This window comes from Lepus europaeus, chromosome Y, assembly GCF_033115175.1.
Source record: "Lepus europaeus isolate LE1 chromosome Y, mLepTim1.pri, whole genome shotgun sequence".
Classification (NCBI taxonomy): Eukaryota; Metazoa; Chordata; class Mammalia; order Lagomorpha; family Leporidae; genus Lepus; species Lepus europaeus.
Window position 1 is genome coordinate 18,043,660 of NC_084851.1, and position 10,515 is coordinate 18,054,174.

At 44.3% G+C, this 10,515-nt stretch overlaps 1 pseudogene; it reads left to right on the top strand.

The window, feature by feature from the left end:
- The first annotated feature begins 213 nt into the window (after positions 1 to 213).
- LOC133754127 (uncharacterized) lies at positions 214 to 1,398 on the top strand (annotated as a pseudogene).
- Positions 1,399 to 10,515: the final 9,117 nt, after the last annotated feature.

A 10,515-nucleotide genomic window follows, 5' to 3' on the forward strand; every position in this document is an offset into this window, starting at 1 on the left:
CTCCCGCGCTCCGCATTAGCGGGGATAAGGGTACCAATGAGGGGAGGGGGGAGAAGCAGGTCCAGTCCCTGCCCATGCAAATCGTGCGCAAGTGAGATGCAAATGTATGCAAACGAAATTCAGGTGGCACGCAAAGATAAGCGCGTGCCTGCTGTGCGCGCATCTGGGCGCCCCAGCGTCTGCCTGGGCTTGCAGAGCCGCATGTAAATGTGTATGCCGGGCCAGCCGCCAAGCTTGGTGGCTGACACCAGGCGGCCAGACCGGGAATGCAAACGGTGCGTTCCCAGCGCAGAGTGCAGGCCCCTGCGCTGGCCTGCGGCTGGGGGAGGGGCGGCGGTCAGGGGCGGCTTCCCGGAGGAGGCGCTGCGCGTGGGGAATGGGAATGGGGAGGGAGGGAAGGCAAGGCCGCTGGAGACGCCCGGCGAGGGGCTCACCGCGCTCGGAGGCTGGGGAAGGAGCAGGAAGGCCCCTGGGGCCTCTCTGGGCAGGGGACAGAGCCTGCCTCCTGCGGCACCCCGGCCCCACAGCGCCACCTTCTGGGGACGCTCCTGCTGCGGGCAGCAGGCTGCAGCCGCACTGTTGCTAGGAGACCCGGAGCTTGGTCCAGCCTCGGGCCTAGCCTTCTGTCATGCCTGGACTCTGTCATCAGCTCCTGGGGGAAGCACCCTGGAGCCACTCCCTCCCCCCATCGGGTGGCTTCCCTGCACCCTGGCACACAGCCTGGAACCCCGCAACCTGGCTCGGTGGATCCTTCCTGCGTCTCCTGTGGGCGCCATGGATCAGGAAGCAGGAGGCGTCGGAAGCCAGGGGGGCCCGGCTGTGTCCGCGGCGCGCGGCTGACCCTCCCCTGCCTGCAGGCCCAGCCTGCAGCGCTGGAAGACGGCGGCCTTGGCCTGGGCGCTGTGCAGTTCTCTGCTGACCGTCTGGATGTGCTGAGAGGGCCTCGGACCCGCGCTGGCCCCGCTGCGCCCTCTGCTTTGGACCCTGGACGCCCGGATTGACCGCCTGGCCCAGTACCGGGCACTGCTGCAGGGCGCGCCGGATGCCTTGGAGCTGCGCGAGCTGACGCCATGGGCTGGCCGGCCCCAGGTCCGCGCCTTCCGGCAGGGCCAGAGTGTGGGCGCGCGGCCATGCGGGCTGTGCGAGTTCGTGGTGCCTATGAGCTAGCAGGGCCTGGGCTAGCTGTTACACTACTGCGCAGGCGCGTGCGAGGAGGCCACGCGCGTCCAGGACCTCAGGCTGCGGCGCCTGCGCCAGCAGTGGCGCACACAGCTGGATCGCGTGCGCGCGCAGCCCAGCTGCCGCCCGATGGTCTACAAGGAGGTGTCCTTCCTGGACGTGCACAGCCGCTATCACAGGGTGCGCGAGCTGTAGGCGCGCGAGTGCGCCTGCGTGTGACGCTACCTCACCGGGCCCCGAAAACACGCTGCCACGGACTGCGCGTGCGCAGAGGACGGTCTCCTCTAGCAGCCTGGGACTCTCGCGATAACTGCCTTGAGCTAAAGCGTGGGAACTCCTCAGAAAAAAAATTAAAGGGCAGCCACTCCTCATTTTATACTCTGCATGTAAATAAAATGTAGAATAAAGATTTAAAAGTGAGGACATAGAAGTAACAGGATTTGACAACAGATGACTTTATTACATGAAAGAGGAAGGAGTCCAAGGAAAAAATCATATTTTGGTAATGTGGGTCAAGGCTAGCTGGTAGTAATGCCTTATGCAAGCATAAAAGAAGAATGAATGCTATGGTTTTCATTTCAGATTTGCTGAGCTTGAGATGCCATTTGCAAAGCTACAAAGAATATCTCAGTAGAGTAGAAAACATGGTCTAAAGTTATATTTAAGGCTTAAGCTGTAAGGAAACAGGAGCAACAGATCACAGCCAGATATGTCAAGGAGGATTGCATAATGGGATAAATCAGAGACCACACGGAATGGTGAATGTGTTACCAGTAGAAAAATACAATTCCAGGAGAAATACAAGAAATCAATAATAAGGTCAAGAGAGGAACAAACAGATAAGAATTTTCAAGGGATGATCATGTATACTAGTTTTAAATATGGTAAAGGCAAAAAACGAGAGGTATCCATTTGGCCTAGTGCTTATTATATCAGTTAAGATTGTACCTTTGGGGCTGATGTTGTGGTGTTGTGGGTTAAACCACCAACTGCAGAGCTGGCATCCCGTGTGGGCACCAGTTCAAGTCCCGACTGCTTTACTTCCAACCCAGCTCATGGACCTGGGAAAACAATGTACAGTGGCCCAAGCCCTTGGGTCCCTGCACCCATGTGGGAGACATGGAAGTCCCTGGCTTCTGGCTTTGGTCTGGTCCAACCCTGGCCATCATGGTCTATTGGTGAATAAACTAGCAGGTGGAAGATCTGTCTCTCTCTCTCTGTCTCTCTCTCCACTCATCTCTCTGTAACTCTGCCTTTCAAATAAAATAAAAAAGCTTTAAAAGGTTTGGGCTTTGCCGGCGCCGCGGCTCACTAGGCTAATCCTCCGCCTTGCGGCGCCGGCACACCGGGTTCTAGTCCCGGTCGGGGCACGGATCCTGTCCCGGTTGCCCCTCTTCCAGGCCAGCTCTCTGCTGTGGCCAGGGAGTGCAGTGGAGGATAGCCCAAGTGTTTGGGCTCTGCACCCCATGGGAGACCAGGAGAAGCACCTGACTCCTGCCATCGGAACAGCATGGTGTGCTGGCCGCAGCGCGCTACCGCGGCGGCCATTGGAGGGTGAACCAACGGCAAAAGGAAGACCTTTCTCTCTGTCTCTCTCTCACTGTCCACTCTGCCTGTAAAAAAAAAGAGGTTTGGGCTTTTACTAGATTTTCTGCCTTCATATGCTTTCATGATGCTGAATATCCTTCTCTGGTTCTGTGTTTCAGTACATCCTTAGGTACATCATTTGTCACAGTGGATGAATGGCAACAAGTTCTTTCCATTTGTTTGGAAGCCTTTATTTCACCTCCACTTATAAGTGAGAGCTTTTCTGAGAATGATATTTTGGGTTGAAAGGTTTTTCATTTTGTTTTTCCTTTTTTTATTTTTATTTTTGGACTTGGACCATTTCTCTGCATTCTCTCCTAGCTTGTAGGGTTTCTGATGAGATATCAGCTGATAATTTAATTGGAGATCTTTTGAAGCTAGGCTGGCATTTCTCTCAGGTACATTTTAGGAGCTTTGCTTTATGTTTTGCTTTTGAAAGTTTGACAATCATGTGTTGTGGTAGAGGACTTTTCTGACAATATGTATTAGTAGTTGTCTGTACTTCCTGTACTTGGGTGCTCAGATCATTCCCAGAAAAGCTCTCATTTGTAACTGAAGATGAACTTTCCAAACAAACCAATGGACTTAACCCTCCACTAAGTAAAACATTCGACAAAAAGTAAGAACAAAACAATAAAAAAATTGATCCTCTATGGTAGGGATAAAGGCTGTAAATATAATCAGATCTGAAAATTGCAGACTGCATTCTTATGACTGCTATATCATGAAGTTAACATCTCTCCACTGGTCAATTGTTACCTACAAATATATTTCCTACCACTTTTGCATACTGACTGTCAGCATTTCATTGTAGTTAAGAAGGTGAGCTCTTGAATTGTGTCTTCTTGACAAAATGATTTTGAGACTTTGGAAAACTAACTTACAATGTGTGCATTCATGATCAGTTCCATCAAGGAAGTAAAGCTAAGCACATGTATCTCAGGGTCACTTTGAGAGTTAAAGGAGAGGTTGTTTGCAGGTCCCAGAGAGCAGTGGTTGACACAGGGTAAATCTTCAACAAAGGAAACTTGTTATCAACATTGACTTCCTGGCAGGCGCCATGGCTCAATGGGCTAATCCTCCACCTTGCAGCACCGGCACACCGGGTTCTAGTCCCAGTCATGGCATCGGATTCTGTAACGGTTGCCCCTCTTCCAGGCTAGCTCTCTGCTGTGGCCTGGGAGTGCAGTGGAGGATGGCCCAAGTCCTTGGGCCCTGCACCCCATGGGAGACCAGGAGAAGCACTTGGCTCCTAGCTTCGGATCAGTGTGATGCACCAGCCATGGCAGCCACTGGAGGGTGAACCAACGGCAAAAGGAAGACCTTTTTCTCTGTCTCTCTCTCTCACTGTCCACTCTGCCTGTCCAAAAAAAAATGATTTCCTACATCTTTCGAAGGGAGCCATCATGCTTCTGATATATTATGTATGTTACAGTTGTCTTATAAGTTCATTCTCATTCAATTCTACATCTTATCTTTACTGTGACCAACAAAATCCAAATATTTCTTTCAAGATTTCTGATTGTTCATGTAAGGCTACCATTGAACTCAGCTTAAATGGAAAAAGAATTTGATGTTTAGTAGAAAATGATGAGTCTACACTGTCTGATATCAGTGTATCCCCAAGCATAAATGCATTTTGCAACCTGAATTTCTTGTTAGTAATTAATAGCCACTATAGTTCATTTTAGAACTCATTTGAGTTTGCATTTGACTTGGGTTTTCATCCCATCCTGATGTCATAATCCACATACAATATTCAGCAAAGTACCTGATCAATATTTAAAGTGTCAGCTGTTAACAGGGTTTGTGTGAGACATCTGTGACCACATTGTGCAAATGACAACTGCACACTTTGTCTTTCTCTGTATGGATGTTTGGTTCCAAACTGGAATTCTGCTCCCCTTCTCCTGATTATTATGCCAAGATCTTCACTAAGAATAAACTATAACCACAGAAATCCAAGCATTTTTTTTCAAATTACAATATATTAGAAGAAAACAGGGAAGTGTGGAGAATAACATATGAACACCTTTGTATTTACCACTTAACTGCCAAATTTTAGCTTTCTCATGCTTCATTAGAAATAAAAGCAGGCATTAGAGACATAGATATAAGTCTGTGTACATCCTTCCTAGATTTCATTAATTTCCTTGCTCCTTCTCTTGAGAAAACAGAAATTTTGTTTAATTTTCTGCCAATTTGCACATCCTTATTTTTTGTTTCATTTTAAAAACTGCATTAATTTAAATGTTGAATCAACACTTGTGTTTTCCATAAGTAGTTTCTTACTTGCAGTCAATCTACTATACTCCATAGCAATATACCAGAGTACACACATAACAAAGTGCATGCAATATATAATGCCCACAAAGCAACATCCAAAACAGCAGGAACAAATTTATTGTTTCTTCTTCATAATTTCACAGATATCTTAAACTGTAGATCTTAACAACCTTAACATTTAAATTTTCTTTGCGTTTTTTTTTATTGTCAATAAATTTCCCTTTCATTTAAAGGAGGTATTTTATGAGTTTTAATTGTCATATCAAAATTGCCAGCACCATTACTCTTGTGCTTTAAGGGTTATTGTAAGGAAAAGAAGGATGACTTCAACAAAAACATTAATAACACAACACTGGATCTGATCATTGAGATGGCCCCTCAGAGGCTAATGGCTGGGGAGAATCTACAGCATAAATACAATTGTTTGACAAACAGATGATTCATTTCCCAGGTGGATGCAGTCATAACAAGATAGCACCACACTATTCAGAAGAGAATGTAGTCTAAAACTTATGAATCATTTCTAACATTGTCCATGTTACACTTTCAGATAGTAGTCTACCATACGAAACTCAAACAATGGAATGAAAAGCATGCATAATGAGTGAGAATTGTACTGACAGAAATAATGTTGAAATCACCCCAAATATTATAAAAGAAACAAATATAACCATCCAAACCAAACAAAATCAGAGGAGGAGAAGTTGGAGAAATACTAGGAATAAGACTGAATTAGCAAAGATGTGGAGAAATCAGAAACTTAGGTGCCACTAAAGATCAGGGACAATACTACTGCTGGTGTGGAGTACACTGTGAGAATCCCATCAAAACATTAAAGCATCCAGCAACTACACTATGGGGAAAGACCAGATGAACATAGTATAGGGTCTCACACTAATATTATGCACAAAGGCAAAACATTGAGAATCTGTTCATAGATTAATGGATATGCAAATATCAAAATGCATACAAATGGAAGATTGTGTAGCCTTGCTAAGAGAGAAAATTCTAACATATACTACATGGATGAACCTTACAGACATTATGCTAACTGAAAAAAGCCAGTCACTGAAGATAAATATGCATTTTAATTTACATTAGTCACTTAACATAGTTAAATTTATAGAGACAGAAAGTATAGAGAGCATTAAGAATGAGAGGAATAGGGAGGCACTGTTTAGTGAGTAAATAAAATTTCATTTGTACAAAATGAAAACATTTATGAACATGGATGGTGGTGATAGTGGATCCTTATGAATACATTTAACACCACTGATTATGTACCTAAAATGGATACAACAGTCTATTATATCTCTCTCTGTGTGTATGTGTGTGTGTGTGTGTGTGTTTTGCCAGAATAAAAATTTTAAAAATCAGGTGAAACTGCTGCCTGCAATGCTGGCATCCCATGTGAGTTCTGGTTCCCATCTGCTCCACTTCTGATCTAACTCCCTGCATATGGTCTGGGAAAACAAAAAATGGAACAAGTTTACGAGCCCTGCTACCCACATGAGAGACCTAGATGAAGCTCCTGGCTCCTAGTTTCAGGCCAGCCCAGCCCTGTCCATGGCTGCCATCTGGGGAAAGAACTAGTAGATTGAAGATCTGTCTTTTTCTTTTCTCTTCCTCTATTTGTAACTCTTTCAAATAAATAAATATTTTAAAAAGAGAAATATATACATATATTTAAATACTTTACCTTGATCAACAACAGTGAAATCCAGTGTTTGGATTGCTGAGTTCGATTTGAGAACAGCCAAACTTGTGTTTTGCAGTGCTGTTGAATACCCATATTATTTTATTTTTGTCTTGTATATTGCACTGCTTTATACTACTATAAATTTTGTGAAAACAAGATGTGTATTTCACAAGAAAAACAATTAAAATGTTGATTGAAAATATCTTAGGTCCAGAATATATGTTTTATATCAACATTGATCATAAGATGTTCAAGAAAAACACAACAAAATTTTTATTTACATTAATGTGCAAAAGAACAATCCTTTTGCTGGATTTTGGAGTCTCTGCAACTCCCATACTAAAGAAAGAATAAGTCACTTAATTTTTTTACTATTATTGTTTAATATAAAGGTTTCTAAAAGGCATAAAAATTTAAAACAAAACATATTTCAAATCTCAGAAAACATTTGAGGAATAATCAGAAAAACATCATCAAGACCAAAGGAAAATATTGCCCAGAATTGCAATGACAACAAGTAGTCACAGCAGGAAGGTTTACTTTCATTTAATTATTATTTGTAATTCAGTATTTCAAAGATACTTTTTAAATATTTCAACGATTCTGAAGTTTACACTTAAAGTATACAGTTAGTCGTCTTGCAAATTAGATGATGAAGACACTGATGTTTGATAAAATAAAATTAGAGACTTGTTATTTCAGCACAAATATTGTTATACCAGTCATAGAAGCTTAGTGTTATTATTTGGAGCGTTGTTTAAGTATCCGTTTATTCTCAGGTAGAATTTACTACACATTGGCACCAACTGGAAAACAGAATGAAAATGCCAGCGATTCATAGCCTTTAGGGCATGTGTAGAAATTTTCAGACCATGCAATTTGCTTAACGACATCCGACACAAACTACAGGCATAGAGACAGACTGTGTAAGATGTCACATGCTGATTGCAACAGTGTCTATGTCACTGAATGTTTTAGAGTAACCCATAATGACAAATGATGAGTTAATAAAGCAGTCAATATGACCAATCCATTGGTTTCATTTTAAAATAAAAGCAACTAGTAAAAGGAGTTACATGCCTTTATCAAATCCCAGGCATTAATGCAGGTAAATTGCAATCCACTCAAGCAGGAAATACCAGTTCCCAGAAGGCACTGGAAACATTGTATAAAAGGTTGGGGATAGGAGCAGCCTTCAGGAAAATCCTCTGTGCTAACAATTGTTTGTCCAGTTTGTTTGCAACTGTCATTCAAACTGCACTCTGCCTTCCACCGGCGTGAGAGAGAAAAAATGAAAGCGGTGTAGTATTAAATACAACGATTCTGAAGCGGTGGGTTCCTTTCCTAAGGCTGTCTTTCCCTGTCCACACAAGAAAAGCCTCTTGGAGATGTAAAGCTCAGGGCTGCCCATGTTTTCTGGGCAGAGCGGAGTGGGAGCCAGGCACTGTCTCCAGGGTCGGCGTGTCTGCGGGGGAAGCTGAGCTCTGTGTTTCTTCAGATGCCCCGACAGGGCTGCAAGTAGCTGAGACTCTCCAAGAGCCCAATGCTCCAGAAACCCGACCCTGGGAAGCAATCCGGGTCCCGAGCACCATCTGGACAGCGTTGGTATAGATCTCCCACGCCCCGTGGGTGAGTCCCAAGATCTCCCGGCCATCCGTGCCCTGCGGTCTCATCTCTGTACAGCTGGGGTACGCTGAGGCTGAGGCTAAGAGCTAGGCAGGAACCCAGCGCTTCAGGACCCCATCTCCAGCATAATCCTAGCTGGTCTGCGGATGTCACAAAGGGCTGGACTGCTGGCAGCACCGCAAAGCAGCACTGGAAGCTCCAGTGCTGAGGATGCAGGAAGACAGCTTGTTCCCGCAGCGTTTTCCTAAGCCAGCTCTTGGAGACGGGATGAGAGGGAGCGGGGTTGCCGCAAACGGCTGTTCTGCTAAAGGTCATGCTGATGTCCGGTTCTTAGGTGCGCGGAGGCGACAGGGATCCTGCGTGGCTGGGCAGGTAGAATTAGACAGAGAGAGGCATCACAAAGAAAGGTCTTCCTTCCGTTGTTCACTACCCAGATGGCTGCAATGGCTGGAGCTACACCAATCTGAAGCCAGGAACCAGGTGCTTTCTTCCTGGTCTCCCTTGTGGGTGCAGGGGCCCAAGCAATTGGGCCATCTTCTACTGCTTTCCCAAGCCACAGCAGACAGCTGGACTGGAAGAGGAGCAACCAGGACTAGAACTGGTGCCCATATGGATGCTGACATCACAGGCAGAGGATTAACCAAGTGAGCCACGGCATGACCCAGCAAAATGAATTTTAAGATGTGTTTTTACTCACCACCCAACATGCTATTTGACAAACCTTGCTCTGAAAAGGATTTCATATTGTTTCTTCTTTGTTTGCAAGTGAGTCTGGCTTCATTTCCTAAAAACCGGGCACAATTAACTTTGTGTGGTTCAGTCTCTCACGAAGCTCTGTGCCCAAAGACCCACTTTTCGAAATCTCCCCAATTCTTTTTCTGCTTATGTTGAGAAAAGTTTAGGAGAGTCTCTACCTTGGTTAACTGTAGAGTGGATGCTGGAAACCGAGAGACTCAGACATCAAGGTTGCCCTCTTAAACCAGTTCAGAGCAGGCAATATAGAAACTTCTGAGGGGACGATGGGTGCCAGGATGTGGCTGGGGTTGTCCCTTTTCCTCTTCAGGCAGAGGGGAAGAAGGTGGTGGGAGCAGAGAGAGAGAAGAGGAGGAGAGATCTGGGGGGAGGGACACAGCTGGGCTCACACTCAGGCTGCTTTCACACATAGTGAGTCCTGCATTCCCCTCTTTCCCCTCTGGCTCCCAGTTGTTTTCCAAAGGAGAATCCCAGCAGTGGTGGTGGGGAGAAAAGCCCCCAGATGGTGGTCCCATTTTGCTAATGGCAAGGGAGAGAGATTCCATTCACTTACTGTTTTTATTCTTAAATCCACATATGTTAGGATAAGGTATCCAGAGTTGTAGCAAAGTAGTTTCAGACAATTTCCCACTTCCTGGTAAATAATGTTACTTTTGAAAGCATGCTTTAGTCATCCTGTGGCATATGCATAAAAATATTTTTTTAATTTTTGAAATGAGATGTGAAATATTAATTTTATGGTATTATTTATACAGGATAATGCTAAATCTCAAACTAGAAAATTAGAAACCAGTCTCACGAGATATTTAGCAAAAAAGAGCAGGCTGAGTTTCAATTTCTCATTTTCCAGGTTTCTTTCCACTATTCTGAAAATATATGAATCTTAACAATCATGTAAGGAAATAAAATAACATTTGGTAATGGTATAATTTATTAAACTTGAATTTAAAAATATTTTAGAAAACTCTCCAGAGGACATAAAGCTACCTGAAATGCATATTCTATGCCCAGATGCCTGGAGCAGGGAGATGAAATGCCATTCTTTACTACCTGGCAGACAACTTGTGGAAGGCATTGCAGTTCAGAACCTCTTAGTTTTTCTTAAGTTCCATTTCTATCAAAAAGTGATTTGTACTCCTAGACCTATAGCTGCATGTGCGGTTTCTGGTTTTTTCCTTCTGATTGATATTGATCCCTTAACAGTCAGCCTTTCAATGTGGTGAGTACAGGAACTGTTCCTAATTTCAATTCAGAGGATTCATCCTACTCTTACTGAACCCAGAGCTAGCCTATTCCAGGTGGATTTAAAATGTTAGAGCACTACAGAAATTGAGAAAGCTAAAAGAAAAAAAAAGAAAAGGACAAATCTGTTGTGAATCTTCTGC